This window comes from Octopus bimaculoides, chromosome 5 (assembly GCF_046866305.1).
Source record: "Octopus bimaculoides isolate indiv1 chromosome 5, ASM4686630v1, whole genome shotgun sequence".
Lineage (NCBI taxonomy): Eukaryota > Metazoa > Mollusca > Cephalopoda > Octopoda > Octopodidae > Octopus > Octopus bimaculoides.
In genome coordinates this window covers 122,167,551-122,185,999 of record NC_142932.1, presented here as the reverse complement: position 1 = coordinate 122,185,999, position 18,449 = coordinate 122,167,551, and the positions used below count along the sequence as shown (strand labels likewise).

The following is an 18,449-nucleotide window of genomic DNA, read 5'->3' as shown; positions in this document are numbered from 1 at the left end:
TCGAAATCTTTGGGGAGGGGGCTCAGTCGATTGGATCGACCTCAGTACACAACTGGTGCTTAATTTATCGACCCTGAAAGGATAAAAGGCAAAGTCGACCTCAGTGGAATTTGAACTCAGAACGTAAAGACAGACGAAATACCGCTAAGCATTTCGCCCGGCGTGCTAACGATTCTACTAGCTCACCGCCTTGAAGTTGAACGCGATAATAAACATTTTTTCCTGTCTGCGAAGCACCATAAAACGTACTGAATGATCGTTGTAAGAACATGTCTAGCAATCAAATCACTGACACAGTGAAAGAAAACAATGCCTATAAAGGCTACATAAGCCTTTATAGGCATTGTTTTCATTTGACTTGCTATAAAACTACAGATTAAACAAGTCAAACATCGTAAGCACGGCTTTCAAAGCAAATCCCGTTCAAAACAAAGATACCGATAGAATAAGTACTAGACTTACAAAGAATAAGCCTAGGGGTGATTCGTTCAACTAAAGGCGGTGCTCCAGCATGATCACAATCAAATGACAAACAAGTAAAAGAATCTACCTACCTACCTACCTATCTCTCTCTCTGTCTCTGTCTCTGTCTGTCTGTCTGTCTGTCTGTCTCTCTCTTTCTCTCTCTCTCTCTCTCTCTCTCTCTCTCTCTCTCTCTCTCTCTCTCTCTCTCTCTCTCTCTCTCTCTATCATATACACATAACTTTTCACGTCTGGCCGCATAGCCTTTTCCGTTTGTTTTCCTGTCTTGTTTTTTGTCCGCCACTACATTCCTCCATGGCACAGGTTTAATTTGTGTATACAAATTTAATTTGCGGTCCATGGGAAGAGCCGTTTTAACGATGCGTCCTGCCCAACTCTTCGAAACGCCGGTGTTAAAACGAGGGTAGCTGATGAAGGAAAATGTTCTCTATGTGGCTTGTGTGTTTTCTGTACTCTGGTTATTATTATTTTCTTGTCTACGTTTTGTTTGCAATGTCCTGTACCCAGATATGCACCTATATATACATGTAGACGTAGGTATGCACATACCTGTACGTATATATGCATATACTCATTTATTATTTGTTTTTATATATATATTTATATATACATGTGTGTGCTTTTGTGTCAGTACAAATCCCCTCATCACTGCTTGACAACCGGTGTTGGTGTGCTTACGTCCCTGTAACTTAACAGTTCGGTAAAACCGACCGATAAATTAAGAACTAGGATTAAAAATAGTCCTGTGGTCGATTTTGTTCGTCCACAAAACCATTCAAGGCGGTGGTCCAGCATCACCACAATCCATATATATATATATATATATATATATATATATATATATATATATATATATATATATATATATATATATATATATACATATATATATATATATATATATATACAAGAATAATCGTATCCGATTAACTAAAGACTTGTTTTGTTTATGCTTTCCCCTCCGGTTTTTTGTTCTATGTGTGCCATAAAATATCGCCATCCATTTAGAGAAAAATTTGTAGTTTAGAATCAGTAGTTCTTTGACTGCTATTTCTAAATTTTCAGTATGTTGGAGAAGCAACTCAATGCTAATCCCTGTATATTTATGATGATAAATGTTTTTACCGATAAAGGTTTTTTCATACTGAACTACTTGGCAAAATTGGTTAATTATTAATTCTATTATTAATTGACGATTCCCTGCCCTTATTCTTGTATATTTTATATTTGATACCTCTAAGTTAGGTGGGGTGGTTAAACCGTAATCCCTTCACACGGGACTTTTTTCATACGGGACTATTTGTGACGCACATGGAATAGATTTCTTTGGGGTGAGATGCCGAAACTCACTGGCCGATGAATTCGTAAGTGCCTTTCTTATCGTTGATTTTTGGTGTCGCATGGCCAAAAGTTACCGTGAATTTTTAGAGACACTTTCAAATTTATCAGAATATCGGACTGAGGATTCGGAATAGGGATTTTTTTTCATTCTCTTAACCATGAAACGATCGTATCCGATTAACTAAAGACTTGTTTTGTTTATGCTTTCCCCTCCGGTTTTTTGTTCTATGTGTGCCATAAATATCGCCATCCATTTAGAGAAAAATTTGTAGTTTAGAATCAGTAGTTCTTTGACTGCTATTTCTAAATTTTCAGTATGTTGGAGAAGCAACTCAATGCTAATCCCTGTATATTTATGATGATGATGATATATATATATATATATATATATATAAAGAGAGAGAGAGAGAGAGAGAGAGAGAGAGAGAGAGAGAGAACAAGTGAAAGTTAGATATTCTCAGTATAGGAAACACTTTAGTAGAGCCCAAATGAATTCTTCATTCAGGACCAGGTCCACTGCGTCAAGAGTGGTCACAAGATCAAATGAAGGCGACTTCATATTGAGATAGAGATGCTGGTAAACACAATTAGGCTTCTCTCTCTCTCTCTCTCTCTCTCTCTCTCTCTCTCTCTCACACTCACACACACACACACACACACACACACACACACACACACACACACACACACTCACAAACACTCTCTCTCTCACTCCCATACACGCGCGTGCACGACCCCACCACACGTCTTTTACTTGCACAGGTCGAAGTTGCTCAATCGTTAAAGGCTAACATGAATTTCTAATTTCACTTCCATAAATACATATAACAATTGTGAACAGCTGTTCCAATGTCTCTAACAGATTTATTTTGTTTATGGATGAAGTGACAATTAAATGTATAAGTTGTTGACCTCATAAGTCTAAGGTTCATACATACATACAAGCACTTCACACACACACACACACACACACACACACACACACACACACACACACACACAGACACACACACACACACACACACACACACACACACACACACACACACACACACACACACACGCACGCACACACACACAGAATATCTATTGTACGACTGCTACTGTTGAGTTTTGCTCTACCCTAGATTATTCCTATCTAATCTGCTTCCAGAATAGTTTGTGGCTTAACCAGCGCTATATCCCGTAGCCTTACGGCGTTTGATATACAGAACAGTTGTAGAAGAAATTATGATCAGCATAATTTTATATAATTTGTTTTCCATACATAATACGATTGTTTTCCAAGAGACCGATAGAACAAGTACTAGGCTTACAAAGAATAAGTCCTCATACACCTCTACTACTCCATACTGTAAATACGGCCACTACACACAATAGACATTCCTCAATTGAAAACCAGTAGTAGCCGCCACGATTCTTTCCCATTCTTTCTTACTTTCTTCATATATATATATATATTTTTCTACCCCTGATCAAAAATATTTCGCCACCCTCTCCCCTCCACATTATCTTTTTTTCAAATACCACTCCCCTTGATAATTTCTGTGATTCGGCCAAAACAGCCCTATTTATGATGATATATATATATATATATATATATATATATATATATATATATATATATATATATATATATATATATATATATATATATATAGAGAGAGAGAGAGAGAGAGAGAGAGAGAGAGAGAGAGAGAGAGAGCGAGAGAGAGAGAGAGAGAGAGATAACAAGCGAAAGTTAGATATTCTCAGTATAGGAAACACTTTAGTAGAGCCCAAATGAATTGTGGAGAGTTGCATTGTGTGCAAAAATACTACCGGTCAAATGACTTTGCTTGAATTCCTCATTCTTCTCACTCCCTTCTTTTTTCCCTCTTTTAATCCTTCTCTCTCTCTACATTTATATTCGTCACTCCTACTGTGCTCTCTACACATTCTGACTGAATCTTCCATGTGTTAACACATACCTCCTTGCGACAATGTAAGCTTTCATTTAATAAAGATATCTTTGGCCTGAAGACTAACCTGCAATATACACCTCGCTTGGATATTCAATTCCAAGGTTCCGCTCGCTATGAAACATATGTAGCCCGGATCTTATCTCCTCCTTTTCTGAACTCTTGTATTCTTATTTGCATACCCAGCAACCCTGGTCATCTACTGTGAAATATAAAAATAACTTTTTTCTGTTTATTGTACTCTGATACGGAAAAAGTCCACAACCTTCCGTCTCAATAAACCACTATTGTCCATTAAAGTTGTTTTTTATATTTACTACGGATTGCTTGACGCTAACTTTCTTCCTACACCTCGATCCCTAGATATTATACATATATGTATAAGATAAGAGGATAACCACTAAATGGTTTCCTTACATGGTGAAAGTAGACGCCAATTCGTCTAACCACGAAGAATGCATAAGACACTATGAGAAGATATAAAAGGACCAGTGAATTCCATACTTCGAAGGTTCACCATTAATAATTAAACAATTATCCGTGGATCTTCAGTGGAATCTTGTATATTTGAATATAATTTGCAGTCTTTGGACCTTTTTTTACTCACACTGGCCACTGGTATAACTTATTTTTTAAATAATTTCTACCCTTGATACTTATATATATTAGGAAAAAAAAAGGAAAAAAAGAAAAAGAAACAGAAAATTAGAAAGAGAAATAGAAAAATAGATAGGAGTAGAGAGTATATTAATGATATTCACCTTCCTATACTACTAATTAGGTTCTTAAGAATTACGGGTGGATGATTTGATTCTTTGCTAATATAACATAGCTTTTCAATATTGCCAGCAATTATAGGCTGTCATTCTTCCTCTCACAGATATTAAGACCACACATCGAGATGTCTCCTGATGTTTGTGAAAGCACTGAGGACCTCCTCAGCAGAGTCAATGAATGTAACTGCTCCCATGACCTGACAGATTGTATTATAGGCAGTATGGATGTAGTATCTCTCTATCCATCCATTGACATTGACTTTGCCGTAGAGAGATGTGTTGAAATTATTTCGGAAAGTGAAGTAACTTTCCGTGAAGTGAACACGAGGGAACTAGGCCTCCTCCTAAAGCTCGTTTATAATAATGAATACTTAGATCACCACGACCTAACTAGATTCTGCCCCACCAGGTCAAGACGAGGTAGACCACCTACGATCACATCAGCTGCTAGAAAAACCACCGCAGAGCGTTGGAAGGGATGGAATACACCCACCCACGACCCAGAGGATAATATCCAAACACGAAAAATGGTTGCACTTGCTGTAGGTGCAAGTCTGAAGACCACCCTGCAGAACCATATAGTTAAATTCAATGAGATTGTTGTCAAAGATACAAATGGAACACAACCTAGATACCGTAACAAACAGTGGAATAGACTACAAAGGATTAGTGACAAAACAAACAAAAAGACCACATGGTACAATACCGACAAGTTCCAGGGAGTAATGTTTGTGGACGCCACGCCACACGGAGAACTGGCCCGCAGATTTCGAAAAATCCTCAAAAGTACCAAGTTGAGGATAAATGTTATAGAAAAACCAGGGAGATCAATTAGATCAATAATATGTAAAACATATCCCTTCAGAAGAACAAGGTGTGTTGAGGAGAGTTGCATTGTGTGCAAAAATAGTCCTGGTGCCAACTGCAAAGTCAGAAATGTAGTCTACAAAATAAGCTGTATGGATGGTGAGTGTAAAAACAGAAACACGACATACATAGGTGAAACGGCAAGAAGTTTGGCTGAGCGTGTAAACGAACATTGGAGGGACTATAATAATCAAAAACAAACCTCGGTGCTCTACCAGCATGCCAAAGAACAACATGGTGGTGTACTGGACAGAATTAGCATAGAAATCCTGTCTAGACACCCCAGTGACGCATCATTGCGACAAATACAGGAGTCGGTCCTCATAACTGAAACGCAACCAATTTTAAACACCAAATACACGTAGATGAGGGCCTTACAATTGCCTATGGTTGCATGTGTTGTTCACACATATGATGCGGAATATGAACGTAAATAAATTAATTAAAAAGTCTCTATCTGATCTGATATAAACGAAATTGTTACAAACACACATGTGGACGCACATACTTACATATAAGCACGAACACATAAGTGCGTGCACACATATGAGCGTGCACACATACGAGCTTGCACACACTCACATGCTCATACCAAACAGTTTCGAAACAACGCCAAAACAACGCCAGATCATATATTCAAAATAAATGGAAGTGGAGAGACAAGTTACTGAAGAGATTGCAAGAGTGCAATGAAATAATTTAACAAAAAACTATATAAATTAATAAAGGACTGAACCAGTGCGTGTGTTTATTACCGGCATAATGCCTCTCCCAAGGTTTAATTGTATATATATATATATATATATATATATATATATATATATATATATATATATATATATATATATATATATATATATATATATGTATATATATGTGTGTGTGTGTTTGTGTGTGTGTGTGTGTGTGTATATATATATATATATATATATAGATATATATACATATATATTATAGATATTGATACATATATGTATGTACGTATGTAGTCGTGATTAATGTTTGTGAAAGTGTAGACTGTAACTTGATCGGCGTTTGACAGTTACTGATAACAATGAACATGCTGTGTGCGGTAGCAAGGTTGACCAGTACATTAGCTGTCAACGAGTTAAATTTCCTGACCCACATGATGTGCATGCAAATGCAAACATCTGTGTTTTATGCACGTCTACCTTCGTGTGAAACGATCTATTGTAAACTTTCCCAGGATGTGATATGGTTTTTTTTCTTAGTTTACATGTTCACGGGAATTATTTTTCATTTTATTTTAGCAATAATCAGTTTATCAGATTAATTTTTTCGTTTGATTTTTGTTCAAATCTTCATTAAATAGATTTATTTTTGCTTTTAAACAGAGTGTGAAAGAAGAAAATACGTTCAATACTCATTTATTTTTATTCAAAAAATTTAAAAATTAGCCTCATTTTTGATATTTTTAGTGTCATTAATCATAATACATTTCTCATAACTATGATATTAGTTTGTTCCGAATATAATGGCCGACTTCAGAAACAATTTTATTCTGGAAAAATTAACAACGGAAATAATTTGATTAGTCAACGTATGAGCCGTGAACATCTATGCATCTCTGCCATCGACCAACGAGATTATTTATGCTTCATTGGCTTTGATGCTAAGAAATCTTTGAAAGCTGACTCCAACTCTGGTTTAGACCTGAAAGTTTTATCACTTAAAAACGTGTTTAAATGCTTAAAAAAACGGTAATGGAGGACGTAGTTTAGTCTCGTATCCCAAGTCTGAGAGTGTCTGCGGCGTCATTCTTGCAACATCTGGCTTTGCATTATCGTGGAACAGAATTGGACCACGCCGATTCACGAATACAGGTCTCATGTTTTGCAAGTGAGCATGCATTTCAGCGAGTTGATTGCAGTAATCCTCTGCTGTAATGCTCTGTTTGCAGACCACCAGACAATCACCATAATCTTTTGCTGATGCAACTTTGGCTTTGGGAAATGTTTGGGGGACTTATCACGTTCAAGCCATTGATCTGATCGTTTACGGTTATTATAAAGGATCCACTTTTCGTCACAAGTGACTATTCGGTAAAGAAAAGGATCATTGGTGTTTCCTAGAAAGAACATCTTCAAGAAAGAGCACACTTCAAAACGCCGAACTTTTTGATTTTCATTGAGCTCATGTGGTACCCATTCATCGAAATGTTTCACCCTACCAATATTCTGAAGATTGCGTGAGACCGTTGCAATACCGACACCAAGTGCCTGAGACATTTCTCTGACACTTTGACGTGGGTTTTGTTCAACAATTGCTTTCAATTGTTCATTGTCAAAACTGCATGACCGTCCTCTACTTTCTTCATTTTTAAGGCTCTCATCACCACTACGGAATTTCTGAAACCACCTTCGTACTGTGCGATCACTTGTGAACCCCTCACCCCATGATCTATTGATATTGGCAGCGGTTTGGGAGGCATTGTGCCCAAGCTTGAACTCATGAAAGAAAAGTAAGCGAAGGTCCTTTCTTGTCATGTTCATAATTAAGGGCGCTTGTTTAAGAATGTTTTCGAAATAAGTAGAAAATTATCAAAAAGCATACATCAATTATTAAGTATGTCGAAATTCACATTCACCTGAAATATAATTAAAATACTATGATAAAATTACGTTTCAAAACACAACTCTTAGAGCGGCCATTATTTTCAGAACAACCTTTATAGTACTTTTATAGTAAAGTTTTGTTATGGTGAGAATCATGGCATTCCATGTGAAAATGGATTAGCTAAACTCGTATAAGCAGCAGCGTGTTTGACTGAGAGCGAGTGATTCGAAAGGTGGCGTTCGTGACTTCGCAAGGAGTTTAAAGGTGTCGTTCGTGAATTCGTGGAATCACAGGAAATCGAAAGGTGTCATTCGGGAATTCGTGGAAGTTGTTTTAGTTCTTTGAGAGTTGTTTTGGATTGGTTACATTTGTTGGCAGAGTATTTGGGAATACATCAAGTGGAGACATTTGGTATCTTCTCCGTTCCATGATACTATATATCACACTGTATTAGTGCACGGCACTAAGGTGACATACACAGAAACCACGTTATAAAACTTTAAATGTTTTTGATAAAAATAGATAAAGAGAGTATTGTACGTGTTTTCTTTTTCCATAACTGTATACCTACTTTTGCACCCTCGTATATATAAGTCAAGAATTTTTTTTACTAGGTATAATGGATAGTAAAACGACATGACTGGTTTCGATGCCATGGAAGTATGCATGTATATCATCTATCATGAATACGTGTGGATTTTTGGTTAGGATATTGGCCTCCCAACCGTATGATCGTGATTTCGATTCCCGGCAACTTGTTTCCTTAAGCAAGATACACTTTATTTCACATTGCTCCAGTCCAACTGTTGGTAAAAATGAGTTGTACCTGTATTTCAAAGGGACATCCTTGCCTCTTTTTGTGTCATGCTAAATCTCCCTGAGAACTACGTTAAGCGTACGCATGTCTGTAGACTTGCACATTAATTTTACGAGGAGGCTGTTCCATTGATCAGTTCAGCTGGAACACCCTTTGTCTTAACCGACAGTGTAATAGTTTTATTCTATCAAATTTTATTAGTTGAATTCTTTGTATGTAGAAGGAAGTGGTTTCTAATAAAGAAACAAATCTGTCGATAAGATTTAGATAAGAACAAAGAGGATATGCTACATATTTAACTTAAGGAGGTCCATTCACACTTTCACTCTTCTGCTCATACGTTGTGTTTACAAAGTGCATATTGGTTTCAAATTTTTACCACGAGGCCAGTAATTTCGCGTGTGGGGACAAGTCGACTACATTGATCCCCCAATAATCACCTGGTACTTATTTTATCGATCCCAAAAGGATGAGAAACAAAGCCGATCTCGGCTGAATTTGAACTCTAGACGGACGAAATGCTGCTAAGCATTTTGTCCGGCGTGCTGATGATTTTGCCAGCTCGCCGCCTTTGTGTTCACAAAATGCGTATTAGCTGTTCATTTCGTTTGAATAATCTCCATCATGTTTTCGAGACTGATACTTCGACACCCATTTAACAACCAAGTTCACCAATGAATTTGAACAGGTTGAACCAAGTTTAGCAATAGATTAGATAGGTTTCAAAGTCATTATCTATAAAATGCTTCTTTCGCAACCGCATGCAATTATGCTTCTTAGTCGCTGCAATTTTCTCAAGGGTCCATCATTTACGATGTTTTCAAAGGGAACTAATTCAAATCATCTTCCTGCGTTGGTATTCAGTCGAAGGTGATAGCGTTATTTTTGAAATCAAATTGAATTCTGGTCGTGTAATCACCTTTACTGGTATTAGAGTTGAAGCGTGGTTTATAAGCTGATCATTCACATTACAATCAATTGTAGCAGTTTTGTTTATATTATTTTACTGTATGGAATACATTATTTATTTAGAGGTAATTCACTTATGTTTGCGTTTATGCCCTCAATTAATATTATTATTATTATTGCTAAGATTATTTTAGTATTATTTGCATAAATATCATTAATTATCACAATCATTATGTTACAAAGATGATAATTTATGTTTGTTTAAATCGTTTAAACGTATATTTAATCCAATGTGGACATCTCATAACCTGTTCCTGTCCAGTGTTTATAGTATATTCAGAAAAGAAAATTTGGTACATTTCTTCCACACAAGGTTTACATCTATCATCGCCTATTCTATATGGTTTTGCTTTACTAAAAATTTCCCAAGCAATCGAAAATACTTTGTTACTATCTTAACGTGCCCGAATTTGCTTACTAAGGCTTACAGTGTTCATTTTGTCCCTATTTCTAAACGAACTAGCTCCCATATAGAAATATTCTCTATTCTCTGAGGTAATCTTATACTTCACCTACTCTAGATGTGATTTTTATATTCTCCTGTCTATCTTCTAATTCCTTTCCACACTCTAAGTATTTTGCCGTCTGGGATTCATATCCACTACTTTCAGGCCAGCTGTGGAGCTCCTTCGGGTTTCTTCAACTCCATTTGCTGTCAAACAATAGTTCCTATCCTGATACCCAGCTATATCACCAACAGTTTGCCCGCTCGTGTTGACACCGTTGCTATTTATTGATCTGTAATCATAATCATGGTTACTATTATTGCTATTACTCATATGGAAACTTAAATTTGTTATCGTTGCGTGCAATTATAGTTTGTGCTAGATTTTTGCTATTACAAAAAGCTAATCTAACCCGATGTTTATTAAAAAATTCTATAATACTTACTAGTGGATGCGCAATGGCCCAGTGGTTAGGGCAGCGGACTCGCGGTCATAGGATCGCGGTTTCGATTCCCAGGCCGGGCGTTGTGAGTGTTTATTGAGCGAAAACACCTAAAGCTCCACGAGGCTCCGGCAGGGGATGGTGGCGAACCCTGCTGTACTCTTCCACCACAACTTTCTCTCACTCTTATTTCCTGTTTCTGTTGTACCTGTAATTCAAAGGGTCAGCCTTGTCACACTGTGTCACGCTGAATATCCCCGAGAACTACATTAAGGGTACACGTGTCTGTGGAGTGCTCAGCCACTTGCACGTTAATTTCACGAGCAGGCTGTTGCGTTGATCGGATTAACTGGAACCCTCGACGTCGTAAGCGACGGAGTGCCAACAACAAGTACTTACTATATTTTGGAAAATGTTTAGTCAATGCCAAATAAAACAATTAAGGTATATTGGAAATTATTTGTTTTCCGAAGGGAATTATATACCATTCGACATAGCTAGAGGCATCCATGTTACTAAGATATGTATTTCTATTTCTACTTGAACTGTTCGCAAAAGTGTGTAATCTCTTTATCTGGTTCATTGAGTTTGTTTGTCATTATATTTGACATTATATTTGACATTATATTTGTCAATTATTTGTATATAGTAGGTTCATTCCTATCAAAGCTACTTTGTACTTTATTTGGCAGATATTCAAACAAATTTGTACTCCTCTTTTTGTTTCTAGGAACTCTATTATTATATTCTAATTGCATAGATTTCCTATCCTTAACTTTTCTTACTGTCTGTTCTATTTGATTACCGTCAGTAATCATCATAGTATGCTCAAGTATGGAAGCCGAGGGCGCGAGCTCAGGTGAAGCTGACCGTGGGTGCAGATCTCGGTGGTAGTAGCTTCCATACTTAAGCGTGCTATCATGATTACTGACAGTGTGGTCCACCTCGCTACTTATATTATTTGTATTATTACTACCGTTAAGGAAATTTAATTTTTCTCTGTATCCCGCCTTCTCAACTAAAATTTCTCATTTAGTTTAAATGCTTCCTCATTCGCTGAGAGTTTATTTATTCGGAGTGATATATTTTCTACTGTTAATCGGTTTATACTTTTTGGCGATTGCTATTTTATGAATGTATCTAAGGTTTACATTAGGTTTATGATAAGGCCTGTGTATACCTGTACTTAGATCTAAATTAACATCAAGAAAGTTAATTAACAGTTATGTTCCTCTTCTATAGATATTGAGAGTCCTGTGTTTTTAAAAAACCTAAAAAGATTTTTCCTATATTTTCCTTTTGTTCCGGTTTGAGGGAGTCAAACAAGGTGAAAAGTCATTATCCCTGGATAGACCCCCTCCCATTTCCGGGAGTTCTTTATACAGGCAGAATAAAATGGATATCCTTACTAAGTCTATTACCTGTGCAGAGTCTGTCGACCCCAGAGGTATCTCTGGTCTATCCTTTCTCACCCAGTACTCTCCCTCAAATTCTATAATTGATTTTCTAATTCTATAATTGATGCCGAATTGTCTCATAAAATGATATAGGTGCAGGTTATTCACAACATTCAAATTATATCGTACTCAAGTGTAAATAGATACTGGTACTTGTAAGCTTCACTTGTTGAGTAGTTCCTTGTTCCTAGCAGAACTGCAAATATTCTGTATACAATTGAAAACGAAGAGGAGAGTGGAGATTTATTCACATCCGGAATTTTTTATTAAAAAAGTTTTCTACAACATATATAACAATGACCAACATATGTTTCCATTGCAGCAACTACACATTGATCCGCATGCAATTATGCATCCTAGTCGCTGCAATTTCCTCAAGGGTCCATCATTTACGATGTTTTCAAAGGGAACTAATTCACACAAACATCCTGCGTTGGTATTCAGTCGAAGGTGATAGCGTTACTTTTGAAATCGAATTGAATTCTGTTCTTGTAATTACCTCCGCTGGTATTACAGCTGAATAGTGGCTTATAAAATGTTCATTTATATTACAATCAATTATGTACGCGCACGCACACACACACACACACACACACACACACACACACACACACACACACACACACACACACACACACACTCACTCACTAACACACAATTACGATGATTTACTCTGCCATCGGTTTCAACGTATGAGAATCTGACAACCTACTCTCTTTCTTTATCACTCATAATGCTTATGTCGAATGTGACATTTGTGTCGCGTCTATGATTTACAAAAAAGCCCACAGATGTTACAAGTATGACGATTACGGATCAGTTCAGGCCGTATATTTGCTGCTGCATTTCTCCTTTGTCTTGCAACCCTCACCCTGCAAATGCTGGTTGCAACTAAGTTGTTTATACCATTTTGACACGACCATCTCTATTTTGTTTCGTTTCCTAGGCTGTTTGAACAAAGGTGTTGTCAGCTATATTGATTGTTGGGAGGTTACTCTTCAGCTTGTCCTTACATCTGAGCCATGGTCGACCAGCATTCCTGCAGCCACTATCAAGCTGGCTATACATGAGGACTTTGGGTATTCTTTCGTCACTTATTCTGACGATATGGCCAGCCAGCCCAGCGCAATTGAGACTGCATAAGGAGGCACTCAATTCCACCAATCTTACACTTGCTGAACAGGTCGGATTTAGAAACTTTGTCTTTTAATGAATCACTGCAGTTTGTCCTGAGACAACCTTTGTGGAAGGTGTCTAGTTCCAATCAAAACTTTTATCAAATCCAAATATAAACAAATCCAACATAATGGTTTGGGACCGACACCAAAATTATGTGCAAACATATAGACCATTCGCAATAAATTCTTTATTTTATGTCTTTTACTAGTTTCAGTCATTCGACTACGGCCATACTGGGGCACCACCTTCAAGAATTTTTGTTGTCCAACGAATCAACTCCAGTGTTTATTATTATTATTTAAGCTAGGTTAAGGCGGTGAGCTGGCAGAATCGTTTGCACGGCGGGCAAAATGCTTAGAGGTATTTTGTCCGTCTTTACGTTCTGAGTTCAAATCCCGCCGAGATCGACTTTGCTTTTCATCCTTTCGAGGTCGATAAATTAAGTACCAGTCAAATACTGGGGTCGATGTAACTGACTAGTTCCCTCCCCTCAAATTTCAGGCCTTGTGTCTAGAGTAGAAAGGATTATTTTAAAGCTAGATACTTATTCTATCAGACACTTTTACCTTACCGCTGAGTTAAGAGGACGTAAACACACCAACACCGGTTGGCAAGCGCTGGTGGAAGACAAACACTGACATAAAGACACACGCATATAAACACACGCATACTCGCGCGCGCACACACACACACACACACACACACACACACACACATATTCAGTCAACGGAATTGTATGTGTGTATGAGACTGGCGTACGCGCGGGGGTGCACACATTCATACACGCACAATATATACAACGGGGACTCGCACAGTTTCCGTTATTCGTTAACCGGAAGTTTTCAGTAGAAAACACTTGCTGAAGATATCCTGCAATGGATTCGAACACGAGATCACGTGTTAGCGAAACTTAGTTATTAACCACACAGCTATTCGTTATTTTTTGTATTTTCTTTTTCTTTTTACAAAGTGATTAACCCATGATTGTTTAATTTATATCAGAGGGATGGCTGTGGATTGTTTAGTAAAAGAACTATTTAGCTCATGGCGTTTAGAATAATCACGTTGTCAGTTACCTTTCTTTTTCCCCATTTAAACCCGTAACAAAAGAAAGCTTAACGTGAGAAACAAAGACAACATCTCTACTCTGAACGTAAAGAGCATTTTCACTCGTTTCCATGTTAACGAACAAATGGAGATAATATAGAAAATATCTGCAAACACCCGTTAATTCCATCCAATAAATCAATAAACATTTTGAAGAAGATATTGATGTCCTGCACAACCAATATTCTGCTCCGTTATTCACAAACAATTTATATACTTGTATACAGTGGAAGCTCGGTTTACGAATTTCACTCATTCCTAAAGGCCGTTCTTTATACAAAATGTTTGTAAACCGAAGCTATCTTTCTCATATGAAGTTCATGAGAAGGCACGGCGAATTCCGAGTAGACAGGAACACTAAGCGAAAACAAGAAACCAACTGATCCTCGCCTGCCGATGCTCGCAACCAGTGACCCAGCGTTATTCCCCGCCTCCGTCTTCATCTATACACTACATACATACATACATACATACATACATACATACACGCATACATACATACATACACGCACACACACACACACACACACACACACACACACACACACACACACACACACACACACACATATATAGACACACATACGAATATATATGGCTGTGTGGTAAGAAGCTTTTTACCCAACCACATGTTTCGATTTCAGTCCCACTGCGTGGCACCTTGGGCAAGTGCCACGGGCTGACCAAAGCATTGTGAGTGTATATCGTTGACGGAAACTAAGAGAAGCCCATCGTATGCATGTATATATATATATATATATATATATATATATATATATATATATATATATATATATATAAAATATATAGTTTTAGGGAAAATAACCAATTTTCAAGAACTCATCGATGAAAATCCACTATCACATATAGAAAAATTAATAATTAAAAGCACAATAAATGAGTATAATATAAAGTAAAGTAAATATCATAAGATAAATATAATAAAAAGATTACACGTGTTTCATAACCAATTTTCAAATAGAAAAGAAATTTAAATCGATTAAAATCAATTGAAATTATCGAAAATAAGTTCTATTCAAAAATATAGCTACTCGTCAGATCGTAAGTAGAACAATAATTAGATATATATCAACCAACAATAAGTACCAAATGAATTAATATGAAATACTTATTATATAAAGATAGAAAAATTATTAAAAAAATATCATAATATCAAAATAATAACCATTCAATAATCATCCCTTCATCCATTATAATAACATGTATATTATATACAAAAAACATCTTACATAAATTATCATTGTTTTAAATACAAGTTGAACGAAGTTTAAGTTTAAAATAATAATGAAGATAACATTAGTACATATTTAACCGGTGTAATAGTTAAAGCTATACTATTTAAAGCTAAAGACGTTTATTTAATTATAATTAAAGATCAATTGAATAATAGAAAAATACAAGATTATTTATTTCTACAAACGTAATAATAAAAAATATGAATGAAAAAATTATGAATGGAAAAATTATGAATGAAAAAATTAGGAAAGAAAAAATTATTAAGAATAAAAGGTTAAACTTTATATATATATACAAAGTTTTGATTTAAAAAAAACTTTAACGATATTATAAACTATAAAGATTAATAATTAATCAAATAATATTAATCAAAAATAATCGAAAATATATCAACACTATTCAAATCGAAGTTCTAATATTATGTTGAAATGAAACTATAACTTCTAAATAATTTAGTGTTAAATAAGTTATCTATTAAAAATAATCTATAAAGAACCAAATGAATAGTATAAAAACAAGAATACATATTATTTTCAAATAGTAGAAAATCTTTAGCAAAGTGAAAACAGTACTTATCCAAATTTTTCCGTAATTATATATATATATATTATATACATGTGGTCGCGTGTGTACTCCAGCATTGTTGCAGTCAAATGACTGAAACATATAAAAGAATGTATATATATATATATATATATATATATATATATATATATATATATATATATATACATATGCATATACGTGTGTGTCTGCACCCGTGTGTAGGTGTGTGTGTGTGTGTGTGTGTGTGTGTGTGCATGTCTTTGTGTTTGTCCCCATCCACTGCTCTACAGCCGGTGCTGGTTTGTTTACATCCCCGTTACTTAGCTGTCCAGTAAAAGAAAACCAACAGAATAAGTACCAGACTTAAGAAAAAAGTACTTCGTTCGACCCAGCCCTTTAAGGCGGTGCCCCAGTATGGTCGCAATCTAATCTTTTCTTTTCTACTCTAGATGCAATGCTCGAAAATTTTTGGGAGGGGGGGCAGTCGATTAGATCGACCCCAGTGCGCAACTGGTACTTAATTTATTGACCCTGAAAGCATGAAAGGCAAAGTCGACCTCGGCAGAATTTGAATTCAGAACATAAAGACAGACGAAATACCGCTAAGCATTTCGCCCGGCGAGCTAACGTTTCTGCCAGTTCGCCGTCTTATGGTTGCAATCTAATGACTGAAACCAGTAAACGAATAAGTGCAAATATTCAGGTTTTTCACGAATCCCAGTTTTACTCCCACATTTCGAATGATACAGCAGTCTCCTCTAAAATATGACAAAATATTATTTCGATCGAACAAAGATACTACCATTACTCATAACAATCAAGACAAGGTCATGCTGTATCCTCTCTAGTTTAGACAACGCACAAATAATGGACAGAGCTGGATTTAGGTTAGTTCACGCAAAGTTATTTAGGACTCTGGTTAGAGTTCATTTACTGATTAATCCTTTCTGGCGATTTCACAACTTTAACAGTAAAAAACCAGTTCTCCAAAATTGTCCTTCTCCATTTCGTAGAAGGTGGTGACCACGAACAAGTGGTGACCACGAACAAGTGATGATGTCGCCCTACAATGAAAGAAAATATTTTCCAGTGAAATAATACGCTGGTAGTGATACTGCTTCATGCAAAATAATCATGTCCTAGAGCACCTTCAAAATAAAGTCAGCCGAATGATCGGCGAAAAGCCTCTTACTAATGCATCTCAATCCGTGGTTCATAGATACACTGTGTCCTCAACGAGCCTTTTAAACTGCAACTGTAGCATCGCTACTCCTCAGAGCGCAGCTTGTATACTGCACAAATTAGCCCAAAATGCACATCTTCTCACACCACCCATACTGTGTCTTTCCGTACTCCACCCAAAATTCTCACTAACCCCTATTTCCGCTCATGCCCGGCCAACCAAATCATCAACCACCTGGAATTTCCTTCATAAATCACAGATATTGTACACGAGGATCCACTAGATCAATCTCAGGACTCTCGGAGTTCACAAACATAATCATTTCCACCTTTCTAAATTATTGCTTTTAAATTTTGGCACAAGGTTAGCAACTTCGGGGAAGTGTGTAATCGATTACATCGACCCCGGTGTGATTGGCACTTATTATCGACCCCGAAATTATGAAATATATAGTCGGCCTCAGAGGAATTTGAACTCAAAACTTGAAGACGGTCGAAAAGCCACAAAGCATTTCGCCTGGCGTGCTAACGATTTTGCCAGCTCGTTGTATTTTCCTTTGTATATCTTTCAAACCCGTAATGATCGTCGTCGTAAATAACAATCACCAGCTGTGAGGGCTCTACATGCAAGATCCTTTCAAATATATCAATACAGCAAACACGATGTCAAGTAAAACAAAACAACAAAAAAATCAAAATGTATCAGACAGACCAAATCAATTGATACTTTAGATATGGAATAGATGAACATACAAAAATACATTATTTACATTGTTTACATTTGACGGATATTTGTCCTCATCTTGTTTGTTGTTAACACAACGTTTTGGCTGATATACCCTCCAGCCTTTATCAGATGTCATGGGGAAATTTCGAACCTGGGTTCTCATTCCTAAGGTATTTTTCAATGTTATTATTATTATTATTATTATTATTATTATTATTATTATTATTGAGTGAGAGAGCAGTGCATGCCATTAAAGTGACACTGGGGTAAAATATACGAAGCCCATTATACCCATCACGACTACCTGTCTGATAA

The 18,449-nt window shown here is 36.4% G+C and overlaps 2 long non-coding RNA genes across 2 annotated transcripts in view; both read left to right on the top strand.

The window, feature by feature from the left end:
- LOC149135844 (uncharacterized) overlaps window positions 1-18,449 on the top strand; it is a 303,123-nt gene that overhangs the window by 110,432 nt on the left and 174,242 nt on the right. The window lies entirely within an intron of this gene.
- On the top strand, window positions 299-13,510 carry LOC128247841 (uncharacterized). Its single transcript, XR_008264165.1, has 2 exons — window positions 299-536; window positions 13,083-13,510. It is a non-coding gene; the product is annotated as an uncharacterized LOC128247841 (long non-coding RNA).